Source organism: Chionomys nivalis, chromosome 3, assembly GCF_950005125.1.
Source record: "Chionomys nivalis chromosome 3, mChiNiv1.1, whole genome shotgun sequence".
In the NCBI taxonomy this organism is placed as follows: domain Eukaryota; kingdom Metazoa; phylum Chordata; class Mammalia; order Rodentia; family Cricetidae; genus Chionomys; species Chionomys nivalis.
The window spans coordinates 22,148,877-22,175,205 of NC_080088.1; the positions used below are offsets into that span (position 1 = coordinate 22,148,877).

General features: G+C 37.9%; 1 long non-coding RNA gene across 1 annotated transcript in view; it reads right to left on the bottom strand.

Annotated features, from left to right (window-relative positions):
• Positions 1-26,261, bottom strand: part of LOC130871651 (uncharacterized) — a 131,768-nt gene extending 105,507 nt beyond the window's left edge. The window contains exon 1 of the long non-coding RNA XR_009056849.1: positions 26,169-26,261. This is a non-coding gene — a long non-coding RNA (uncharacterized LOC130871651). The remainder of the gene's footprint in view (positions 1-26,168) is intronic.
• Between the last annotated feature and the right edge of the window lie 68 nt (positions 26,262-26,329).

Sequence of the window (26,329 nt, forward strand, 5' to 3'; positions counted from 1 at the left end):
TGACAAATTTATACGCAAATAGTATGTGTTCTAGTTATGTCACTCCCTTTGCCTTCTCTTATCATTTGCCCATCTTTTCTAATCTTCCCTAATCCTTTTTTGTCACATTTCCCAGATTTCTTGTTTTATGGTTTTATTTGTGATTCAGTTAAACTATACCCATTGATCACTAGGCTGGGACCATGCATTTGAGCCTGGTATAGTAACTAGGGAGATACAACTAAAGTCAATGACTCTACCTTTCCCTGAAACTATAAGTAGCAAGCAGTTTAGCCATGAGGGGTAAAGACCCACAAGCCATTCTTTCATCCACACTTGGCTATTGATGGGTCATCCTTGTTTAGACCCCTTGTGTTCATCTGCAGTCCTTCAGAATTCATGACTGCAACATCTCTGTCTTCCCAAGAAGAACCAATGTCTTTCTATAATCTAGGTCTTAATCTTCTGTCATTCTCTTCAACAGTGTTTCCTGAACCTTGGGAAGAATGATATAAATGTCTTCTTTAGGAACAAGCACTCAACTGCCACTTTTGTGAGCATCTTGTACAGGCATACATCCCTGCACTATTAAAAAGAGAGGTTTCACTGATCAAGACTGAGTATGGTAATTGTCTTTGGGTATATACATATATTTATGAGGTAGTTCAGCACTATTGGCAATATTCTCCATTCTAAACTTTTGTCAAATATATTTATGGCTATACACTTTAATTATACTATTTGCTTCTACCAGGTTTTGTTATACAACATGTTTATTATTACCTTGTAGTAAACTGATGAGTAATTCCCCTCTGTGTGCTGTGATTATCATTGATTTATAAAGAAACTGTTTTGGACCTATAGCAGGGCAGAACTTAGCTAGGAGGGGAAAACTAAACTGAATACTGAGAGAAGGAAGGTGGACTTTAGCGAGAAGCCATGGAGTCACTGCTGGAGACAGACATGCCAGAACCTTGCTGATAGGCTATGAACCTCATGGTAAAATATAAAGTAATGGAAATGGGTTAAACGAATATGTAAGGGTTAGCCAATAAAAAGCTAGACCTAATGAGATTTAAATAATATAGCACTGATTTAAATAATACAGTTTCTGTGTGATTATATCGGGTATGAGCTGCTGAATGGCCAGAATTAACAAGCGGCCTCCCACAACAAATTGGTATCCATGAGAAATGAACAAGCAGAGGGCAGATAGGAACACACTAATAGCCTCTTACAACAAATTACTATTCCAACATGGTCAACTAAATTCACGTAAAACCTTAGAGGGCTTGGAAAGAAATTCTGGACACTAAAAAATAAAGTTTAGCTGCATTTATTTTCCCAAATGGGCTTTGCTTGCTGGTAGCATGTTGCTACTCCTTTAAGAGAGGTTTTCCTGATTCAGCAATAGCAGAAAAAAAAGCCACAGTTTTGATATGCCAGCTTTCTGGGCTGTGGTGCCAGTGCAAACTCTGACTCTTTCTGGAGGTCCAGTTATAAAACATTTAAATGGGGTTTGTGAACAGAGTGCTATAACTTCCTTAATGGCAACATAGACTGGCTGTGTGCCTAAAAATGGGGCTGTGAGCATGGCTCTTAGAGGCAGCAAACAGATCTGCCATGGTACACTGGGCAGAGAAAGCAGGCAGTGACATATTTCCCCTAGCAATGCTGCCACTTAAGTTCATAAGAAGGTCTTAGCATTTTAAGAAGCACTTCTGGTCAAAAAAGGATTACAGATACACAATAAAGACAAATTCAGATGAAAAAGACCTCTAAATGAGATACAATGTATTTAAAAAAAAAACGTTTGTAGACTTGGGAGAGAGAAAAAAAAGAGTATACAGAGTTATAAAAAGAAGTAAACGTATTATTAAAAAGATGAAACAAAGTCTTTAAAGAGACAGGGTGCAATTAGTCATAGATTAAAGGAGTAAAGATAATAAACTATTAAAATGTAATAAATTTAATACAAATAAGCCACATAAAAATGTAGAATACACAGAGAGTCTGGATTATATATATTACTGTGTTTTCTTTGAATTTTTTGACTGGGAAGAAGCTAAGAAACCAACATATATAAAGTTACCTTGTTTTAAAAATTTGGGTCTAAGGATATGTTGCTTTGTAAAAGAGATTTTTCTTTTGTTTCCACAGAGGATGAGAATATGTGGAATCCTTCCAAACTAATGTAGATTGATGGACCAAGACCCCTCAAGATCACCATGAACACCCCCAAAAGTTACTTTGCACAATAAAAAGCAGGAAACAGTCTGGAGAGAACTATGCCCAAATTCCCTAAAAGATTGTTTATAAATAGTGTTTACATTTAAAGGGAGATACGCTATAGAGATTTGGTATGGATCTTGGTTTATTAATACAAATTTTAGCTCAATTTTGCTATATGTATATCTTTGCTTTGATTAAGGTATTGTGTTTGTCCAAATCATTTAAAATTGTAACGTATAATTAGGAAATATAGGTTAATAGAGAGTCATCTATAATAGTCAAACTTCTAGTTATGTTAGTTAGCTTTTCTAGACATATAGAGATATATTTCAGTTAGGTATTCTTCAAATCTTTCAGAGACCTTCAGAATATGGCATTTAAAATGTTTTAAGAAGTTAGGACTTTTCATGACAATGAGACACATCTTTTCCTGGCAGCACCAATTACTTCAAGAGGATGATGGACATTGAAGAGGCTCCTCAATGAGTTTGGGCAAGAAACTGCTCTTCCCTGGACTGCTTAACTCAACATGCAGGACCCAGAGAGAAATGACTGTTGAACTTGCCTAACCATGAGACAATCCTTTGGGGTTCCTGCTTCACAAAAGGGTCTATGAGACATTCTGGAGGATAAAGAAGAAGGTGACTGACAAGCTGCCAATATAGGTTGAACTGTCTTTGAAATTTCCTGTGTCATGGATGTCTGCTGGATACTATGGGCCTGTAGGTTAAAGGTGGATGCCCCAATGATACAGAAGTACTTTGGGTGACTATCCAGGCAGCGATATGTCTCTGTCATTTCTAGAGTTTTGGAAGTTGCAGAATCTCATGCTTGGTGTGTCCTTCCTAACAGTCAAAGATGCTGAATAATCCCTCATGTGTTTATTGGCCATTTTTAAGTCATAATTTTTAAAAAGTCTGCTCAGTTCTGTTGCCCTTTTAGTGAGAATGCTCTCAATTTTCACTGTTTTGACTTTTGTATGTTTTACATATAAATCACCTTTTAAATGAACACTTGGCATAGACAGTCTTCTGGGCTGCAGATTACTTCTTCACTATATTGGTTGTTTTTGCCATGCAGAAACTTGTTATTCACTCTCCCCTTCATATTCCCAAGGTTGTCTTCTTCTCCCCCATTCCCTGGAATCCTGTTTGTATTGCACAACTAGTCATATGAATAGGGCTTGCCCTCATGTCACGCCACTAAAAGAAACCAACTCCCTCACCCAGCAGCTATCAAACCCCAACAGCTCCTCAGCTAGTGGTGGGATTTCATACGTATACTAACCTTCTGTGCTAGAATTTTGTCTTCCTTGAGATTTCACAGGTCTTGTGCATGCTGTCACAATTGCTTTGAGTTTGTATGTATGTACAACTCCCCTGCTGTGTAGGCAGAGGCTGTCTTTTCATTCCCAGCCGACTAGACCAGAAATAATCACTCAGAAATTACATTAATTAAATAACTGCTTGGCCAATCACTTAAGCATATTGTTAGTTAGCTTTTATATCTTAAACAATTTCTATTAATCTATGTATCTCCATGTGGCTGTGGCTTACCGGCAAGTTTCTGGTGTACCTCTCTCCAGCGGTAGCTACATAGCTTCTCCTTGAATCTGCCTTCCTTTCCCCAGCATTTAGTTTAGTTTTCCCACCTAGCTCTAAGCCACTGGCTGAAACAGCTTTATTTATTAGCCAATAAAAGCAAAAGCATAGACAAAAGGACTTCCCACACTACTGCAGTGTCAAGAAAAACAACAACAACCATTAAACCTGTTTCATTGATATTATTCACTACCTCTGACTCTTACAACCTTTGCAGCTACATCTTCTGCAACGATTTCTCTGAGCAATGAGGGGAAAGGTGTAATATGTATGCCCTGTCTAGGGCTGAGTACTCTACAGTCTCTTATTCTCTACTCACTGATCAGCTAAGGATCTTTGAGTGAACTGCCATCAACTGCAAGGAGAAGCTTGGTTGAGGGATGCTCTGATGTGTGGGTATAGCAATAAACCACTAGGAGTCACTTTTATACTATATCCAGTTAGAAGAATAACAGCATTAGGTTCTCCCCTAGAGCCTGTAATCTATCAAGTCAAAGGTCCTTGGCCACTTTAACAGTGTCACTGGGAGTTCCATCTCATGCAGAAGGCCTTAGATCCAATCAGAAAGTAGCTGGTTACTCCCATATAATTCATAGCAACACCCCTGGCTGCTCCAGAACTTGTTATTAAGAGCCTATTGCTGAAGACTCTACATGTTTTACATGCTTGTTTCCCAGAAGCTTGTTAATTGGAAAGTCTCATTGTCAGCTGTTGCTCTTATTTCTTGAGTTTTACTAAGCCAAAGAATAAAGGTTTATTGGGCTATGGTGGCACATGATTTTAACACCAGCACTTGGAAGCAGAGACAAGTAAGTTTCTGGGAGTTCAAGGCCAGTCTGGTCTACAGAACTAGTTCCAGGACAGCAAGGGCTATGCAAAAAAAAAAAAAAAAAAAAAGCCTGTCTCAAACTTTCCCCTCCCAACCACACACACTCATGCACAGATAAAGTTTTATCATTTACAGGGAAACAAATGGAACTAGAGATTATTTTATTACTTGGGAAAAATGGCTGTTCCACAAAGATAAGTATCACACTTTCTCTCATTTGGGAAATGGAAAAGGCCATGGATATAAAAGTGAAATTGTTAGGTATATGAAAGGAAGGAAGGTAGAGAAGAGGATAACAAAATTCTGATGATATCTAGATCTATCTCCCTGGTGAATATCTTTTACCTTATCTGTTGTTCTTAGAAATAGGCAAAACCATTCTTTTCCTGTAAGTTTCATTTGGCTGTTTTTTAAAAATGGTAATTACTTTCTTGTGGTTTCACCCCATTCTTGTGTTACAGAAAGAAACTTACATTATAGTTTTGTCAAGTTTGTGGAGTCCTAAAGTTCTCTATTTTCTCCTATAATTTGCAATTGCAGAAGCAAATTTCCATAGAACCATGGACTATGTATTCAAATTCAGTGTTTTTGTAAATAATTCTGCTTTAGAATCAAAGGTACTCCCAGCCCATGACTAACATTTGTAGTTTGACTGCCATTTCAGAACTAATAATAAAGTAGGACTATGGCTGTATAACTAATACAATGTACAGATGGGGGGTTAATTTTGTACTAAAGATGATGACTAGTTTTTTATTTTTACTTCTCATTCAGGTTCCAGGTAGAGGAAGCACCATTACCTCTTTATTCTGGAAATAGGTTTTGCCCCTGATCTATACTTCCCTGAGTCCTAGAACTTTAAAGGTTTCAGTGTGTGTATTATCACCACTTCAAGGCCTGTCAGGTACAGGGCTTTCTGTCCAGTTCCCAGATGAATCTTAAGCACAGATCTAATTACACAACTGAGGCTGCTGAAAACTGTAGGGTAAATGGATGCACTTTACACTCTGGGGAATCAGCTCATTCTTCATTTGGGGCACTATGGTAAATCTCTTCCTTTTAGGAACTTTGGGGTATTTAAAATTATTATATTTTATAATAGCATTTATTGGCTTGTCTTCTGCTTTATGTCTTCTGATGGAAACCTCTTATCTGACTTAACTGTGGTACACAGACTAATTTGCTTTCCACATTGGAATGCACACAATAGCATTTCGGAAGGACCCTATATGAGAGCAAAACCCAACAACTTGAAGAAAATATGTACGAAATGCTTTCAAATGATATAAATTTGAAAGTGTTTGAAATGGTTTTTGCCCAAATCTTACTTTTTCAATTAGAGTGGTGGAAGAAGAGATTATTTTCACTCATTTAATGCATATTAAATTTATCTGTATGAGACAAAATATATAGTTACACAGTATTTCAATGACTGTTTCCTATTTAATTATTTTCAAGTACATAATGATATGCATTTTATTATTTACCATCTTTAAAAGTATTTTAAATGTCTCATGTATATGAGCGTTTCAAATATAAATATAATGTATCCTCTTCATATCCACACTTTTCATCCTAAATGCTCCTGCATCTTCTCCTTCACCCTTCATAATTCATATCCGTTTCCTCTATGACTATTATTAGTTTTATGTTTTTATACACACATTCATGCATACACACAAGACACAGAGAGAGAGACAGAGAGATACTATTGAATCTAGTTAGCGTTGCTCACATGTAATATGAGGCTGACTATTTGGGTGTTATCAACCTATAGGGGGGTCTTACTCCTGAGGAAAACTCCTTCTCCCTCTCCCAGCAGCTTTTGACAGCCTGTGGCTCTGCAACTATGGTGGATCTTTGTGAGCCTTTCCTTGAAGAAGAGTGGCATGGTCTTCTGCAAGCAATCATGCTGCTCCAAATGGCACAACATCCCGGTCATACTCAGAAGACACGATTTTACAGGAGTCCTCCCAGTCCTTTGGCTCCTACAATCTTTCTGCATCCTCTTCTGTGATTTTCCCTTGGGTGTTAATGGTGTTACAGATGCCCCATTTAAGGATGAACACACCATGGTGACTTACGGTTGACACTTTGACCAGCTCTCTGTAATTGTTTCTGTCTGCTGGAAAAAGAAGCTCCTCTGATGAGGAGTGAGAGCTGCCCTTTCTTATGGGTACACAGATAACTACTTATTAAACCACTTTAGAATGGTAGTAGTCAGTTCTGTCTAAGGTTCATGACCTCTCCAGCCACACATTCTTGGCTAGCTTTACAGGAATTCCCCTGTTTATTACCATTCCTTCCCCCAAGATATTACTGCTGGTAATGTACCAATGGGTCAATACTGGCCTTTCCTGGTTGGTCACCAATGGAGTTTGCAGGGTTTACTGCTGGAAAGGGCTGATAGTAACTTTGCTCCTCCAGCATGTTACCTAGCATCTTCTGACACTGCTATCAGGAAGGTGGATTCTAGTTCAGTACTACCTTGATTTTTTTCCAAGTCCTCTAATTGAAAGGTGTATTGTTTTCCAGCACAATAAGGTGTTACCTTATTGTGCTGAAAAACAACAGAGAACCCTGGCAATGGCCTGCACTGTTTGTAAGTGGTGTCTTGAGATTCCCTAACCAACAACTGGAAGAGAGCATCCATAACCTAGTATTGGGCACTTTGGTTTCTAGATTATGGCTTCTGGGAAGAGAATTAACCCTATGGTGGGTGCCTTTAATTAAAGAAAGCGTCTAAAATAATGTTTCCCTATGACTTTTTAAACATCCCAAGTTCTATCTACCCCTCCCCACACGTCCTCCTTCGTTGCCCTCCCAACCTTTCCTTAATCCACCTTTCCTTAACAAAATGAAACAATAGGAAACAAGAAATGCAAGCAGATGGAAATCAAACTTGTTTCTTTTAGCTATTTTAAATGTTACAATATTTTAAAATATTCTCATTATTTTATTCTTTTATATATAGGAAGGGTATAAACTCAAAATTATTAAGAAGAAGAAAGAAAAAATACGTGGAATAGTAATTTTCTATTTTGTCTTAAAGAAAAACATAACCTCCAAGAGATGTAAAAGTTACTACTAAATTTGTTGTTAAATATTTTAAAACACACTGTATGTAGTGATTCCTAGATTGAAGTGTTTCCTAATGTCACTCTTATCTCTGCATATAAAACTCTGTCATATGATTTGATGTGAATATCAAATGTATAGGTACTAGATTTTATTGATTTGTAAACAAACTTCAACCTAGTTATCTTGCAGCATTTGTCTGACAAATGGTGAAATGGAGTTAATTGTGTAGAGCAGGCATGGAGTTAGGGAGAGAACAAAATCCCATCTCCCTGACCTAATAAACATTGTACTCAACCTTCAAGTATGCTCAGCTATGATGTTCAAGTGTACTTACTGTAGATATTCTGGTGGAATAAGAAAGATTATATAGCCTGGTGGTGCTGGCACATGCCTTTCATTCCAGCACTTGGAAGGCAGAGGCTGGTAGATCTCTGTGAGTTCAGGGCCATCCTGGTCTACAAAAGCTAGTTCCAGGACAGGCTCCAAAGCTACAAAAAAAGGAAGAAGAATAAGGAGAAGGAGGAGGAGAGGAGAGGAGGAGGAGGAGGAGGAGGGGAGGAGGAGGAGGAGGAGAAGGAAAAAGGAAGGAAGGAAGGAAGGAAGGAAGGAAGGAAGGAAGACAGATTATGTGAATTGGATCCTTCTTAGTATACAAGGAGGAGCAAGGACACCAAAAATTGCATTTATTCTCCACAAATAACTTTTTATTACTAAGACACCTGACAACTACAGGTCATTATGGAAGCATAGTCAGCTGACCTTCAGAAGCCAAGGTACTGCAGTGGTTAATATGGACTGCCTTGTCATGACCCCATACATACTATCATATAAGCTCTTTCATAATATGTTTTAAAGATAGCATTTCAAAAACACTGACTACAGATTAGATGCAGGAAAATTAGTGATTTTATTTATAGAAATTTGTCATTACTATCAAACATTGGTAATTGAAATTGCAAAATGTAAACATTCTGCATATGTTCTTATTTTCATATGTCCTTGTAAATTCAATAAGCAATGGGATTACTCCTCCCTCATAGAGAAATTAATTTAAAATTATGAGGTAAGCAGACCTTTGAACCATCCAAAGTGTTCAGTCACTTCAATCAGGATGAAGACGATTTTTATCCAAAAATTCTCAAATGTTTTCATAGCATAATTCACATACCTTAAATTAGTCTGAGTACAAGCAGGGACATACACAAACAAAAAAAGTGACAAAAGGACACAGAATTATAGATTGTCTCTGCCCAACACACATGCACAAAAATCACTCTGCTCTCCTCCAGAGAATACACAGAAATGATTCTCTTGGGAAACCTTGGACAATGATGATAAGAAGGAAAGAAAACACTAAAACGTTTTTTAATTATGGGACAATTACAGGCAAGTATCTGATGCTAAGAAGTAGAGTGTGGCCCTCTCCTTTGCACGGCCTGCAAAACTAAGTGTAAATTGCAAGAGGGTTGAATATAATATTACTAGCCAGTTCTTACATACACACATACACCAAATATTTACATTTATATTTGGTATGTTACAGAAAATCATTGCCAAGCATGGTGACACAAGTCTGATATTAGAATGTGGGAAACTGAAGCAGAAAGATGCTGAGTTCAAGGACAGGATGGGCAATATAGTGAGACACTGTCCTAAAACAACAGAAAGTCAGGGCGAGAGACAGAGAGAGGGCTGTAGTTCCTTAGCTCTTAGTTAGGGATTCTAGTTACTCAGCTGTTTTAGTTAAAAGGGAAAATCAACTGCCAAGCTTTCTTACTGCTTCTTTACAGTGCACTACCATTTTTATTTAATTGCACACGTGTGATCTTGCAATCCTTTCAGTGCTTAGGGCTTCTAAATAAAGATCCTGATCTAGTTTCCATTCTAAAAGTTGATACAAGATAAACAAAGACATTAGATATTAAAAAAATCGGATGCTTCATTTAAAAGAAACAGAGTTTTTATATAAAGGACTTAAGATGAACAAAGATTCTTCATTAAAAAAATATAACAACTGAAAATTTCTGAGAAGGGATCTTAGTTGTGAAACAGGGTCAAGTTGGAAAGCCTTCTCCACTGTGTAACAGAGACACCTGCTGGTCACTATGTAGTTCACAGCTCAAAACCCCAAATCCATTTGATCCTTTGCTCTGACTTCCACAACTCCCGCACAAAGTCTTTAATCTCCTGGAAACTCAACGCATAAACATGAGGAACAAGCCACAAAAAAAGATATAATTACATGGAGTTCATGTATTTTTATATTACATATTGAACAGGAAGTGAATTCTGCAAGCTAAATAACTATGCTAATTCCATTTTACTGAGGCTGCTTTGTATAATACAACTCTAGGAGACACATGAAAATGTACCATACTTTGGTCCGTCACAGAGAAACTGGCATTTTTATTTCTGAAGGTGCACAGTAACACTATGGTTGACGCAAATTGAAAAATTATACAACAAATATTTCTAAGTCACTGCTTTAGAATTTTAATGTTTAAAAGCAATGTAAACTATATTTAGAAGCATTGACATATATATAAACTATATATATAAAGAAAAAATAAAGTTTAAGTATATATATACTGAAAGTTTATAGAATTTAGAAGTGTATAGAAGTACTGAAAGTTTTTCTTATATGACTTTAAGGGGATTAAACAAATTGACTTGCTTTTTGCCAACTAAAACAACACATAGAAGTAGTAAGTTAGATAATATACCTCACTAGATTAATAGTGTAGGCATGTGAAGTTGCTTATTTTAATCAACTAACTAATCAATTAAAAAGTATTTATTCATACTGTGTTTAATACTGACTACACTTAGACACACATGCAGAATTATAAGAAAATCTCTTTTCAAAGTGCCTAGGTTTTAACTGGATGTACCACTTATTTCACATTGATAATAGTGTGTAATAAAAGTCAATATTTAAATATCAACTAAGTTAAGTGATGATTAACCAATGCCATGCAGACGCTCCTACGTGAGAGCTGCGCTACTCGGGCAATGGCCCAGTGGAATGAGCTCTGATGGGGCATGAGCATACCAAGCTAGGTTTGTGTAGAAGGACATCTGGGAACTCTATTTCATATGAGTTCCCAAATCTCATATTCACTATGGATCTGAAGAGGAGTTATAGGAAAAACACCAGGACTTACAGAAAAAGGGCAGTTGTTGAAAAGATATTGTGGGCAAGAAGTTCATATCTTCAAGCAGAGAGTGGACTGTAGGCCTAGCAAGAAATGTTTGGCTTGAAAGAGTGGGCCAATGAGAAGAATTCTTGAAAGCCTGACATTAACTTTTGATTTGGTGCATTAAAGTATAAGATGAATTTTGATAAAATCAAAAAGAGAAACTTAATAAATTCAGTCCTTAAGGAAGATTAGTTTGGCAGCAACATTCACCTTAAGTGGTCTAATATGGATTGGTTCCACTTGAGTTACTTTGTTAATAATATTTGGATTCAAAATTCATCTCCAAAGAAAGCATTTCATATATCTTTATATATTTTAAGGGGTTATTAAATTATTTATCTGATGTCTCCACTAATAATAAATGAGGAAGACAACTGAACAAGAAGTTTAACCAAAGTTAAAAAAAAGAACAAAAACAAACAAACAAAAAAAAACCCAGATACCAGATACCCAAACTCTTCTGCCTTGCTTTTTTTCACCCTATGATAAAAACAGAAGAATAATAATTATCATTCTTCTTTTATTCATCTAATCTATGTGGGGAATTAGGGATATAGCTACATGTTACAGCTAAGTTTCTCAAGGGCTGTAATACACCACGTTACTTCATCTTGCTGCACCCTGCCACAGAGGTGTTATGATCTTCAGTTCAGTAGTAAGATCTCTGAGGCTCACAAGGAATGAAAGGCCCCTCATGCTGGGATGTAAAGCCAGGCCATCCTGGTCCCAAAGCTGTGATCCCCTGCATGATCCTACTCAGACAATGATTCTTATTCCTGCATTATTATCGCAATGTCACACATCAAATTCAAAAGCTACTTTGAGCTACATTGATATTATGCCAAACTGCGGTGAATTTCTCCAGCACTGATCATGAAAAGCATGGGCACTGATAGCCAAGCCTGGCTAAGGAGTCAAATGGCAGAGATCCAATTCCCAATTACAAAATTCATTCTCTGCATTCTAGAGATCCGCGGAGCCTGGCACTAAATACTAGATAAAAACATCAAAACCATGTGATACATTTCTAGGTTTGCTTCAGCTACTTCTTCATTTTTGAGTTATCACTCCCATAACTCTCCATTCTGGCTTAGTTTCAGAGTTCTCCATATAAACCATTGACTAATTTGGCAAGGCTGTCTTTCATTTTTCATGATTTTTATTATTTTTGATGAGGATATTTCTATTTGGATATCAAATAATCTCTGATTTATAACCTACTCGTAAGAAAGAAAAAAAATAATATCTTCTAACTATCCATGTGGTCAATCTTTTATGACTTTTACAATAATAAGTAATACATTGAAGACAAGTTAGTTGACTTTAATGGAGGAACATTAAGCCTCTCATCCCTCTTACAGATCTTAGCCCATAAATAAGAACTGACATTTCACACATCATCAATCGGTCTAAATTACTTCACATTTGACTGAGCTTTAAGGTTGTGACATAAGACATCTGGAGAACTTACACATCTAGAAAAGCATGTCTTAGATAATATAAAGACTCCTTGAGAAAATAATAGCAGGCATAAAGTACTGCTACATTGAATTCTAGGCTCCAAAGAAGCTGAAGAAAATCTCCAAGGGCCAAAATTAAAAAAAAAAGGGGGGGTATTCTGAAACTCAAGAGGAAAGCCAAAAAGAATTTACAAAAGCAGAGATTCCCTGGAGGTCAATATCAAGTCCAACACTTCAGATCTTGGACCAGGAGCAAGGGGGGTGACTATGAGACTCATAGATCAGGTGGAGACCTCAGGACCTTGGGAAGAACTAAGAACTATGTGATTTCAAATTCGTTGTCCTGATCAATTTGAGTCATCTCACATATTCTTTTTGAATTTAAAAAAAAAAAAGAGACAAAAAGAAGAAGAAAGCCAGACAGCAAACTTCTTGAAAAAATAAAGAAAATATATTTGTTTACAGAAATAGCACAACTTAGTACAAAACTGTAATAAAAATACTATATCAGCTGAGTAGTAAAACAAAATAGAGTTAGGGAGAGACCTATGCACCCTGCAACTTGGTAGATAATAAAGAAGGCCATTTAAAACACTATAGGAATTAGTTTCAGTAAACGGTCCTAGGCTAATGTCTATACAGGAAAAAGGAGCAGCATCCTAATACACTATCGGTCCAAAGGTGATTAGAGACCTAACATGACAGCTGAAAGAAGATAACATGAAAGAATGTCCTAGTGACATTGGCATAGGAGAGAAGTTAATGATATGTAAAAGACAAAATTACAAAATCAAATGTATTACATAATCATTTAGATAATCTTAAAAGACATGAAAATATTTAAGATATCCACAACACTGTTAAATATTGGTACTTCAAATATAAAAAAACATAATTTGGAAAGGAAAATTATTAGAAAAAATGTGCAAATGTATATGAGCGGACAAGGCAAAAGGAAAATAAACACAAAAGTATTCAGTCTCCCTAAGCGTCAGGAAAATTCAAATCCATGTCACAAAGACCCATCGCTCTCCTTTCATCAGACAGGAATGTCCTGGAGAACACGGCGATGTTATGCTGAGGCTTCTTCTCTCTGAAGACTCTGGGCTGTGTCAAGTTGACAGCGGAAGCTGTCAGTGTCAGCTTGACACAGAAACATACCACTTTAAACCGTACACTTCACTCCTTGTCCTCACATCTCATGCTAATATAATAGGAAATAATACGACTTTAAAAGTGCCACAGTCTTTAAAGTTCCAATGATTAAAAAGTTTAGAGTCTTTTCAGAGGTCCAAAGTCTTTTAACATTAAGCTTCTATAAAATAAAAAACAAGTTAAATACTTTTTATTCCATAAAAAGAACCAAGTTACAGAGAAGAATCAAATGCAAGCAAACCCACACACAGCCCGGGCACTCATTCACTGGGCAGACTGCTGGCCATTCGCAGCAAACAGCTTGTCTTATAGGCCAGAGGCCTGTTCCTCTGGACACCTAGAAATGTCCCACATTCCTGGCATCTCTGATATCCCATAATCTCCACAGCAACCAAGGTTGCGTCTTCACCATTGCTCCAGAGGGATTCTGACTCCACCACATGGTGGCAGGCCTCAACTCTTCTCCATGACCCCTACTTTCAAAACCAGCACCACCTATGTGACTTCGGGACAGGTCATCCTTACCAAGTTTTGTCGTGAGCTTGAAGTGCTTGAAGTGCAAACTAGTAACTCTCCTCAAAATAAAACACACACACACACACACACACAACTCTCCTCAAAATAACACACACACACACAAAATCTGCCAGCTGTGTGCTGAGACAGAAAAAATATTATTTTCCCAATGATATACAGTAATTTTCACTTCAGTGCTGCTAATCTCTTAGCAACCATTTCTTATTCTTTAGTCCCAGTGATCAGCATACTCAGAATCTTAGCCCAAATACCACACAGAGGACCCTAATCCCTGTTCTCATATAGTCCTCCCTTGCTTCTGAAATCTTACAAGTCAAACTTAAGTGGGCCACATTTCTCTCAGAATTTTTATCTTCCAAGTTCCTACACAATATCTATTTGAAAATGGAATCCCCGTTCCAAGGCACTGCTTGGAGGTCATAAGGGGTAGATCTGGAGACTTCCATGCCTTATCTGCCTTTCAGTTTGCTCTCTCTGTGTGTTTGCAACTGAAGATGTGCTCTCTGTTTCCTGATCTGGAAGTGTGCCTAGTGCTTGTTGCTTGGTCTCCTCATGATACAGTCTCCCTTTGTAACACTAGGTCAATTCAACTTTTCCTTCTAGAAGTCGCCTTTGTTGTGAGTTTGTCTCCCAGCAACAGAAAAGTATCTAATACAAGTACAAAAAGATATTCAGGCACATCTAACACAGCAACACCCCACCTTGGTACCACTTTATGTTCTACCTGGAATCCAGTTAAATGAATAGCCATGTAATAAATAACCATGACAAAAGCAACTTAGAGGGGGCAGAATTTACATGTCTGATGCTTCAAAGTCATAGCTTATTATTGAGGGCAGGAACTTGGGCGTGAACTTGGAAGCAGGAACAAAGAAGTTATGCTTCTTGCTGGCTCCCTCATAGGTTCACCCTTAGCGAGTTTTCTTATATGTCTCAGGACAACCCGCCTATGGAACTGTGCCAGCATAACCAGAATGGGCCAGGCCCTCCTAAATTATTATAATCAAGACAATCCCCACAAACCCATTCACGACTAATATTAGATAGGCAATTCCTCAATGGAGACCAGCCAGTCTGCTAGTAAGTAAGCACAATGTTTTTCAGGCCAGCTTGGACTATGGAGTCAAGACACTGCCTCAACAACACACACACACACACAAATAAACAAAACACACAGCAAAACAAATGTAAGCACTGAGCAAAGGGAAAACAAAACTGAATCTAAGAAAAAAAATCAGCAATTTCAGTGAGCAGAGCAGAAGGCCTCGCCATCTTCTGAAGCATCTCTAAAAGAAAACCATCCTGTGAGACTGCAAAGGGCAGAAACAAGAGCAGATGCAGAAGGAAGCCACAGAGTGATCGGCATAATTTAGGAGGGATACAAGCCCTTATCCTCTTGAGTTTATAACAGAACAGCTTGTCCGTCATATGTGTTAAAACTACAACTAGGGAAGATTCTGTTTTTGATAACAGTGGTCCTCACAGCCCGCAATGTGGTGGAATAGTGCCCCCACCTCACTCTCTTCCAACATACTACACAGCAAAGGAAAAATGTGTAAGCATTTACACTTGCCATTCTGTCAGTACCTTCTCATGCCAGAGCAGAAACTAATTCTTAGAATTTAGAGGTGACAGTGATTTTGACCAACTGTATCAGAATTTAATAGTTTAAATGTTTAAATTGGTAAAGTGATTCTAACAAACTCAATATCACCACACCCCCAAGTGTTAGATTATGTTGAAACAAAAGCGTGTAATTTCTATTGAAGGAAACCACTTAAAAATCATCATTAAAACAGAAAGATACCCTCTTCCTGGATGGACGTTCCCCTGCTGTAATGATGGGCATTCTCCTCAAACCAACACATAAAGCTAAAGTTTTAGTCTAAACTTTAAAGAAATAACAATTTTTGGAAGGCAAGAAACTAAGTGATCTGTAAGTTATGTAGAAAAATAAACAGATGCAAACAGAAGAAAATGTTAAAAGAAAAATTAAGTATATTTTGTCCATCCAGATATAAGTATTTATGATAAACTTCTACTGATTAAGGCAGTATGTTACTGACCTACAATAATCAAATGAAACAAGTATCAACAAAAGATCTAGCCTAACTATGTGCGTTTGTGTGCTAGTTTGGTTCCTAGAGGATCCCACATGTGACACAGGCAGCTTACCACAGTGTTACACACTTCTTTCATTTTCATTTTGAGACAGAATCCTACTAAGTTATGTAGGATGGCTTTGAACTCACTCTGTATAGCCCAACTTGGTCTCAAATTCCTAACTTTAACCCTTTGTCTTTCTGAGTCGACAGGATTACAGGGCTGTGCCATCAGGGGGAAACTGTATACATGGCCTATGTAGCACTGAAACATATAACAAGCAACACAATACAGACTGTATATTGTTTTTATATATTTAGGAAAACACACATATACATGTACATATGTAACAACAATTAATGGAAGAAAACAGTCATAATTTGAAGGAGAACAGGGAGGAGTTTGTGAGGGAATTTAGATTGAGGAAAAGGAGTTGAGAAATGATGTATTATATTACAGTCCCCAAAATAATTAAAATATCAATGTGGAGTTGGTTGTGATTGTTCTGCCTATACTAGTTGCTACGGTAGGAGGGTCAAGTGAATGATTGGGTGGAAACTATTGTTTCCAAAACAAGGCCAAACGAACAAACAAACAAACAAAGCAAAAGGAAAAACAAAAAGAATTACAAGTAATAAAACTAAAATTAGCTATCAAACTAGTAAGGAAGACTAATCAATAAATACCAATGTAACTAGTTAAATATTGAAGAAGAAAGTTGAAAATTTGAAACTAAGTCTCGTAATATATTATAATATTCTTCTGTTAAATCCGTAATTTGAACACGATACATAACAAATATATAAAAAGTGTGACAAATCATAGGAAAATATGTATCATGTATAAGTACAATTGTTGATAAACTCTATTGGTATGTTACATATATCTGTGTCAGAGAAAAATCAAAAGAATACAAGATACTGAGAAGCTGGTTAGTTGCAGAGTTTTCTTGAGTGTGATGTCTAAACTTTCTGCGATAGGCTATAGAAATACATGTTTTCAGCTGCCCTAAACTTGAGAAGAAAGAAAATGACACTATTAAAAGAATAAATAAATCTGTGGCATCAGTGTAGTTTGCTAAGTCCTCTGAGCTCGTCATCTTATGAATAAAACAAGTTACCGCTAATACTTGAATTTCTTCACGTAGACAGCACTGAAATGAGCTTATCATCTCTAGAACGTTACTAATGTAAGTCCTAGAGAAGGACAGTTAAGTTTATTAACATTGTATATAATATAGTATATATTTTAATATGAATATTAAATTATGTTTGATAAAATAAATATATGTGCAATGTTAAAGGTAGATTGCTTTTATTGACATCATCCTACTAACAATTATATTATTCTTTTATCTTAAGTTTAAAAAAAGAGCAAACTTTCTTCTTTAACAAATGTAGTAGGGCTGGGTGGTTTTAGCTCAGTGCTAGAACATTTACCTAGCATGAATGAGAGCTTGGGTTCAACCTCCAGTACAATAACACATCCCTCAAGAATTGTATGTGTAAGATAGCCTAGCATCCTATCAAAAAGTCTCTTTTTACAAAATAAGTGTTTCTTTGAAGTAGCTGAAATACATAAAGTGTAAGAACAATTTTATCTCTATATAATGAGTATACTGTTGCATAAACTTACATAATTTTGATACTGAAGTAAAAATTGTTTTCAGTACAGTGTCTGAAAACACAGGTAATTAGAAAAAGCTCATAGGATAGATACAAAAACCTCTTTTAGAAACATTTATGTTGGCCTCCAGAACACACATCCCTTCAATCACTTCAAAAGCATCTAATCTCCACGTAAAGCAAACTGTGGAAATGCTTAAGTGTGCTAGACCCTGTTGTAATCTATAAAGCAGTCATCACTCCAACACTTAAAGGTCTCACTTAATATGCTTTTATATGTAAACCATTTATTTGTATTTACTAGTTCTATTCATTCTTTTTGTGACTATACTGGCCATTCACAATTAAGTTAGCACATAACAGAAAACAAGACAACTATATTTTTGAAGTCTACTTACTTCAGCATACTCTAGACCTAGTAAACATTGCAACACATAAGAAATAGTAAAGTTAAACATAGGAATAGCAGGTGTGCCATATTTCATATCCAATCACATGTCAGGCACTGTTAATTAATTAGGGTAGTTATTCTACTCTTAAGGTGTTCTTAAAGATCTTCTCATTACAGTAGTCAATCTACCACAACAAGAAAAAAAGAAGATAAAGTAGACATTTTAACCTCTGAGTAGGATACAGAATGGAGTAGCCAAACTATCACTCTTATTTCAATGAATAAGGGGAAATGAACAAATCCACTAGTCAGGTTTATGGAGACATCAAGACCATTTTCCACCTATGTTCCAAGGTCAGAAAGTTGTTCCATATATTTTGGTCTTTTCTTTCCTCCCTAGAGTGAAGGGCAACTATATGATTTAAAATAAGAGCTGCTTATTATGGCAGAACTATGAAGATAAAAGTGCAAAGTCAACACCACTAGCTCATGGGTCTTTTGAAGCTGTAGGATTATTCTTTCTCTTCATTTCTACTGTTATGTTGGCAAGCACAAGCCATTCACTACATAATGCCATTTGCTATCACACGAAATCCCTTGTATCTATGTCTGTAGCGATTTCCATTTATTTATTTATTTATTTATTTGTTTGTTTGTTTGTTTGTTTGTTTAAGATTTCTGCCTCCTCCCCGCCACTGCCTCCCATTTCCCTCCCTCTCCCCCAATCAAGTCCCCCTCGCTCATCAGCCCGAAGAACAGTCAGGGTTCCCTGCCCTTTGGGAAGTCCAAGGACCTCCCACCTCCTTCCAGGTCTAATAAGGTGAGCATCCAAACTGCCTAGGCTCCCACAAAGCCAGTACGTGCAGTAGGATCAAAACCCAGTGCCATTGTTCTTGACTTCTCAGCAGTCCTCATTGTCCGCTATGTTCAGCGAGTCTGGTTTTATCCCATGATACCCAAGAGATGCCCTATCATACAACAAAAGTATATGCTCAACTATGTTCATAGCAGCATTGTTTGTAACAGCCAGAACCTGGAAACAACCTAGATGCCCTTCAATGGAAGAATAGATTAAGAAAGTATGGAATATATACATATTAGAGTACTACTCAGCAGTAAAAAACAATGACTTCTTGAATTTTGGATGCAAATGGGCGGAAATAGAAAACACTATCCTGAGTGAGGTAAGCCAGACCCAAAAAGAGGAACATGGAATGTACTCACTCATAATTGGTTTCTAGTCATAAATAAAGGACATTGAGCCTATAATTCATGATCCTAGAGAAGTTAAATAAGAAGGTGAACCCAAAGAAAAACATATAGTCATCCTCCTGGATATTAACCTTCATCAGACGATGAAAGGAGACAGAGACAGAGACCCACATTGGAGCACCGGACTGAAATCCCAAGGTCCAAATCAGGAGCAGAAGGAGAGAGAACACAAGCAAGGAACTCAGGACCATGAGGGGTGCACCCACATACTGAGACAATGGGGATGATCTTTCGGGAACTCACCAAGGCCAGCTGAACTGTGTATAAAAAGGCCATTTCCTTTTAAAGGAGACAAAAATATAAAATGAAGAGAAGACTGTACCTGAGTGTGACATCAGAACATCTCATTATTTGTGCCTCAACCCCACTTGCAACATTCGTGGGTACTAAGTATTAGAAATTCACCTCATTTTATACTTCTTAATAGAAAAATACATAGTCAAAGGAAAAATTAATTAGAAAAAAACATCCATCTTCAACCATCAATTTATAGTAGATATACAATAGAGACAAATCTATTTAAGTTAATCAGAAATATAAAGGGGAAGCCCCAGTAAGGAAACTTACTTGGGAATGAAAAGTAGGACTGTAATTCAGTACACCTAAATGGGTTGACAACTTGTTCTTCATCTATCAAAACATAATACCAAATTTCCAGCCTATAGAATTGTACAATAATATGCCTCAATTGGTTTTAAGACACTTTGTTAAGGTAGTAACAAGCAATGAAGATAACCTGTGTATGGCATGCTATATTCCTTTCTCTGAGGCTAAGGGTTTTCTACTCTGAGATAATGTAGTCTACTGCTGCCTTCTAGACAAATAAAAAGTACAGGAGGAACGGGTGTGCACTAGCTACCTTTTCATTTCTCTGATTAAAAACATCTATGAGAGGGGCTATATTCGTTACTTTTCTATTGCTGTGATAACACTACGACCCAGGCAATTTTATAAAAGTGTTTATGTTAGCTTACTGTTTCAGATGGTTAGAATCCAAGATAGCAGAGACAGCTCTGGTGGCAGAAAGAATTGAGACCTTGCATTTTTAACCTTAAATCACCACATGATGTGGGATTTCCCTCTGTATGCTGTGATTACCTTTGATAAATAAAGGAACTGCTTTGGGCCTATAGCAGAGCTATAGGGGAACAGAGCTAGGTGGGGTGATGGAGGAAGGTCATTGGCTAATAAAGAAACTGTCTTGGCCCATTTGATTGGCCAGCCTTTACGTGGCTGGAGTAAACAGAACAGAATGCTGGGAGGAAGAGGAAGTGAGCTCATACGCCTTAGCTCTGCTCTCTAGGGCAGGCGCGATGAAGCTCCAACCCAGGATGGACGTAGGCTAGAATCTTCCCGGTAAGCGCACTTTAGGGTGCTACACAGATTATTAGAAATGGGCTAAATTAATACGTGGGAATTAGCCTGGAAGAGGCTAGATATAATGGGCCAGGCAGTGTTTAAAAGAATACAGTTTGTGTGTTGTTATTTTGGGGCATGAGCTAGCCAGGCAGCTGGGAGCTGGGTGGCAGGAACACAGCCCGCAGCTCCCACTACAGAATGGCGCCCACGTGGATAACTGCATCCACAGAAAGTCTGAGAAAGCTTGGGAAAGAATAGAGTAAAGCATGTTTTCTTGATAGCAGCAATTTCTCGGGTCTGCTCTGCTTGCTAGAGGCAAGCAAGTGCTCTCATCTAAGAGAGGCTTCTTGACTCAGCTTTAGCTGCAAAATCCTGCAGCTCATTAAGAGTTCCTGCCATGAAACACTTAAATGGTATTGATAAAAGCTGACTGCATGCTTGTTTGTTTTCAGCAGTAGCAGGAAAAAAGTTGTGCTGTTTTAAAATGCTGGCTTTCTGGGCTGTCCTGCCAGGGCAAACTCTGACTCAGGCAGGCAGTCTGAATGAGTGTGGTCTGTGAGCAGAATGCTGCAGCTTACTTGCTGGCAGGGACTTTGAAACACCACAGAGTTGTGGCAATAAAAATGGCTCCAGCAGTACTTCAGCCATGAGGCTGGAAAGCTAAGGAATGGGCTGGATCCAGCCACCAAAGCCACGGCTTTAATCCTACCCATATTGCCCAGTAATTTAAAGGCTCGTGTGGTCAGAACAAGCGAGATATATATAAAGAGAGATTCAAAGACAAAGAAAACCTTTAAATGATTTACAGTGTGTTTAAAAATATATGCAGGCTAAAAGTTAAAGTTCTTAAAAGTAAAAATAAAGGAAGAAAGAAAGTAGCTGGGTGTGGTAGTACAGACCTTTAAACTTGGGAGGCAGAGGGAGATTGACCTCTGTGACTTCAAGGTGTGGTAGCACACGCCTTTAATCCCAATGCCTGGGAGGCAGAGACAGAAGGATCTCTGAGAGTTCAAGGACAGCCTGGTCTACAGAGTAATTCCAGGACAAAGATATACAGAGAACTTGTCTCAAAAATAAATAAATAAAAATAAAAGTAAAGTAAAAATAAACGAAATAGAGGTTAAAATAAAGCCGCACAAAGATGGAAAATACAATGAGAATCTTGATACTTTACGCTATTATGCTCTGTTTGAATTGTTTGAATACTGAGGAAAGAGCAACAGCTGCTAAAAGATATTTGTTTATAAATGCTGCTGAACTAATCCAACATAGATATTTTGAAAATACCTTGACTTTAAAATTTGGATCTAAGGACATGATGCTTTGGAAAGGAGTTTCTTGTTTTGTTTTCACAGAGGATGAAACCCTGTGGATTGTTTCTATCTTAATATGGTATGATGTACCATGCCCTCCTGAAGGGTTGCTGTGAACACCCTCAAAAAATTGCTTCACTTGACTGCTGATTGAGATGAATCTAGCACACAGGTTATACCATAAAAGACCTGATTAACAGCGCCCCCATTCAGCAGGAAGCAGTTTGGAGAGAAATAACTGCGCCCATGTTCCCATATATTGTTTATAAATGTTCTTTTACATTTAAAGGAGGATATGATATAGATATGAATAATTTGCATTGGTATGGATTTTAAGGTCAATTTTGTTATATGTATTTCTGATCTTGATTAAGGTATTGTGATTGTGTAGTTCATGTAAAAAATGTAATGTATATAGGTTGTTAATAGATAATCATCTATGATAGTCAAGTTTGTAGTCATGTTAGTTAGATTTTCTAGATGTGCATGGATATATTTCAGATAGGCATTCATCATATCTTTCAAAGGCTAGAGAATATGGCATTTTAAATGTTTTAATAACAGGGTTTTTCATGACAATGAGACACGTCTGCTCCTGACAGCACCAATCTACTTCAAGAAGAAAGAAGATGGGCATCGAAGAGGCACCTTATGGAGTTTGATAGCCATTTGGGCAAGAAACTGCTCTTGCCTGGACTATTGTATAAACTGGACACAGAGAACCCGCAGAGAGAGAGGACTACTGAACTTGCCTAAAGGTGAGATGATCTTTCGGGGTTCCTGATTCATGAAGGAGTCTGTGAGACATTCTGCAGGACACAACAGATAGTGACTGAACTGCCTTTGAATTTTCCTGCTTCATGGAAATGTCTGCTGGATACCATGGGCCTGTAGGCCGAAGATGGATGCCCCAACGGTACAGAGAAACTTTGGGTGACTGTCCAGGCAGCGAGATGTCTCTGTCATTTCTAGAGTTTGGAAGTTGCTTATTTCTTGTTTGCTTAGGTAATATTGTATCTTTCTGGAGTCTTCGATGGAGTTGAAAAATAGTTATAGTTTTCCTTTGTTATGATAAAAGATAAAGTAGATGTAAATATTGTAACTGTAATTCTTGCTTGATAACTGTTTTGTTATATGTAATTTTGCTGTTAAAGTTAGTCTTCCTTTTTTTTTGTTTAAACAGAAAAAGGGGAAATGATGGAGGAAGGTCATCGGTTAATAAAGAAACTGCCTTGGCCCATTTGATTGGCCAGCCTTTACGTGGGTGGAGTAAACAGAACAGAATGCTAGGAGGAAGAGGAAGTGAGCTCATATGCCTTAGCTCTGTTCTCTGGGGCAGACGTGATAAAGCTCCAACCCAGGAGGGACGTAGGCTAGAATCTTCCCGGTAAGCGCACTTTGGGGTGCTACACAGATTATTAGAAATGGGCTAAATTAATATGTGAGAATTAGTCTAGAAGAGGCTAGATATAATGGGCCAGGCAGTGTTTAAAAGAATACAGTTTGTGTGTTGTTATTTTGGGACATGAGCTAGCCAGGCAGCTGGGAGCTGGGTGGCAGGAACACAGCCTGCAGCTCCCACAACAGTGGGAAAACGCTGAATGCAGGGAGAAAAGAGGTGGAGTTAGAGAGATGCCATATAGCGCCTCCAGAGACAGACCCTGGAACTTTAGCCGGTAAGACACAGCCACATGGCATACACAGATTAATAGAAATGGGTTAAATTAATATGTAAGAGTTAGCCAGTAAGTGTCTAGAGCTAATGGGCCAAGCAGTGATTTAACAAATGCAGTTTCTGTGTGATTATTTCAGGTCGAAGCTAGCCAGGCAGCTGGGAACTAATTAGCCACTGAAGAAAAAGTTTATGTTGGCTAACTGTTCCAGAAGGCTAGACCTTCATATTGGCAGGGGAGACACAGAAGCAGGCAACCAGTGCAGGAAACTAAAGGACCATATCTCAACTGTACACAGAAAGTACTGCGAGTGTAGCGAAGCCAGAAACCGTGAAAACCTGCTCCCCGGTGATGTACTTCCTCCAAAAAGTCTCCATACCCTAAAACTCTTTCCTAACCCAACTTCCCAAATAGCCCCACCAACTAGGTACCAAATGAGGCAATACTTGGGCCAATAGGTGACACTTCTCTTTCATATGACAATATTTTGGTGGACAGAGTGAATTTACATGACCACTGTAAAGACAAACAAACAAACAGACAAATAAATGACCACTGTGCCTGGCACAGATGACGAGCTTCCTGATGCTAGTCCCGGGGTTTATGAATTTTAATGATTATCTGTGTCTACGCTGTTGATAATTTGGTTACCATTATCTGGACTACTTCCACCTGGCTACTTCTTATTTTCCATTTTATATCTTGACTCTCAGATTTCGAGAGAGAGAGAGAGAGAGAGAGAGAGAGAGACAGAGAGAGAGAGACAGAGAGAGACAGAGAGAGAAACTTCTCACACACTGGAACTGGAACTTTTCTTAAAGGTAAAATTACAAGGTTTTTTCCAATTTTGTTTCTTCCTACTGATCATACTAGTATTATGGCACATACCACACTAAATTAAATGTCTGTTTACCTTCACTTTCCTTTATTGCACCAGTGGCTTCCCATGTGCTAAGCACACAGCAATTGCTCAATAATAATTGTCAAAACTATCATTACTCATACAAATGGTCAGTTGGATGTTTGAATTACGCTTTCTTCATAAGAATTTTGGTACATAGTACTTAGAAATTCATGTGTTTCATATTTCACATAACAAAATATTTAAAAATTAAAGTGTATTATAAAAGATCTCTGCTGGCCATAATTCAGACTTAAAATCATTATATATGTGTATGTGATAATATCTACCTGTATCACAGATACATAAATGACAGATGGATGTAGAGATAGATAGATAGATAGATAGATAGATAGATAGATAGATAGATAGATAGATAAAGCAGGGGATAGCTACACAGATGATGAATAGATAAACAGATTTTACACAAGTTGAAAATCAGTACAGGCTTATTCCCATAGGAGGTTGACCTGTTGTCAAGTGGAACTTATTGAAATGTATCTAAGGCAGAGAAGCAGACTTAGGCCTCTAGGACCTTAAGGGTTCATAAACTTACCCAATATTAATAATAATATTATTTTCAGAAAGTAATTAGATCATATCAAATATTAGACAATGAGAAGAAAATCAGGTTTCATGCACTAAAAAGCACAAGTACCCTCAATAGCTGTGGTTAATCTTTTCAACTTGATGGGCTTCAGACTCATCCGGACACCAACTTCCGAGTATGTCTGTGAGGGAGTTTCTGACCTGGCTAATTGAGGTGGGACGACCTCACCTAACTTTGGAGAGTAGTATCAATCCAGTGGGTCTAAAACTGAATAACAGAGAGAAAAATACCTGCATTTCCTTTCTGCTCCCTGACCCCAGATGGAACGTGACCAGCTAGCTAAAGATCCTGCTACCAAGACTTCCTCACTATGACGACTGTACCCTTGAATTTCGAGTCAAAATAAATACTTTCGCCTTCTTCAGATTGCTTTGATAAGGGTTTCATGGCGGCAAGAAGAAAGGCACCTAATACGAAAGTCTGCACAGTGACAGGACCTGTCGAGGACGTCAATTCTTGCCATTTATGACATAATTAGCAGAATTAGGGGTTTATTGTTTTATCTGTTTTTAATAGCATATTTGAATGTTAATATTAGATTAAAAAATGTGTCCTTGCAGATTGGGATAAACCTCACTGCTGAAGATCACTTGAACTAATTTATTGACAACAACAGCACGGGACTGGCGATGATTTTAAGAGATGCAGGGCTATTTACAGTGCAAAGAGCAGGTCCACGAGGCAGGTGTCCTGTAGGACCACTACAGAGCCTCTTCTAGGAATGCAGAGGGGACTTTGGAGGGTTTACGAAAACTCCGACTAGAGTCTTGATTTCGAGCAAAGGAATAAACCGTAAAGGGAGGCGGAACAGGTTTGAATCCCGCGCCAGGACGGCAGTGCAACCCACCTCAGCTTCTAAACAGGTTTTATCCTCCTCCTTACTCCTTCCGAGCTCCGGGCAGTCGAGAACTGCAGCTCCCACAATTCAACGCGGCGGGGCGGGGCGGGGCGACAGCGACAGTTTTCAGGCCAGTAGGTTCGCGGCGTTTCGGGTTTGCTGAGTGACAA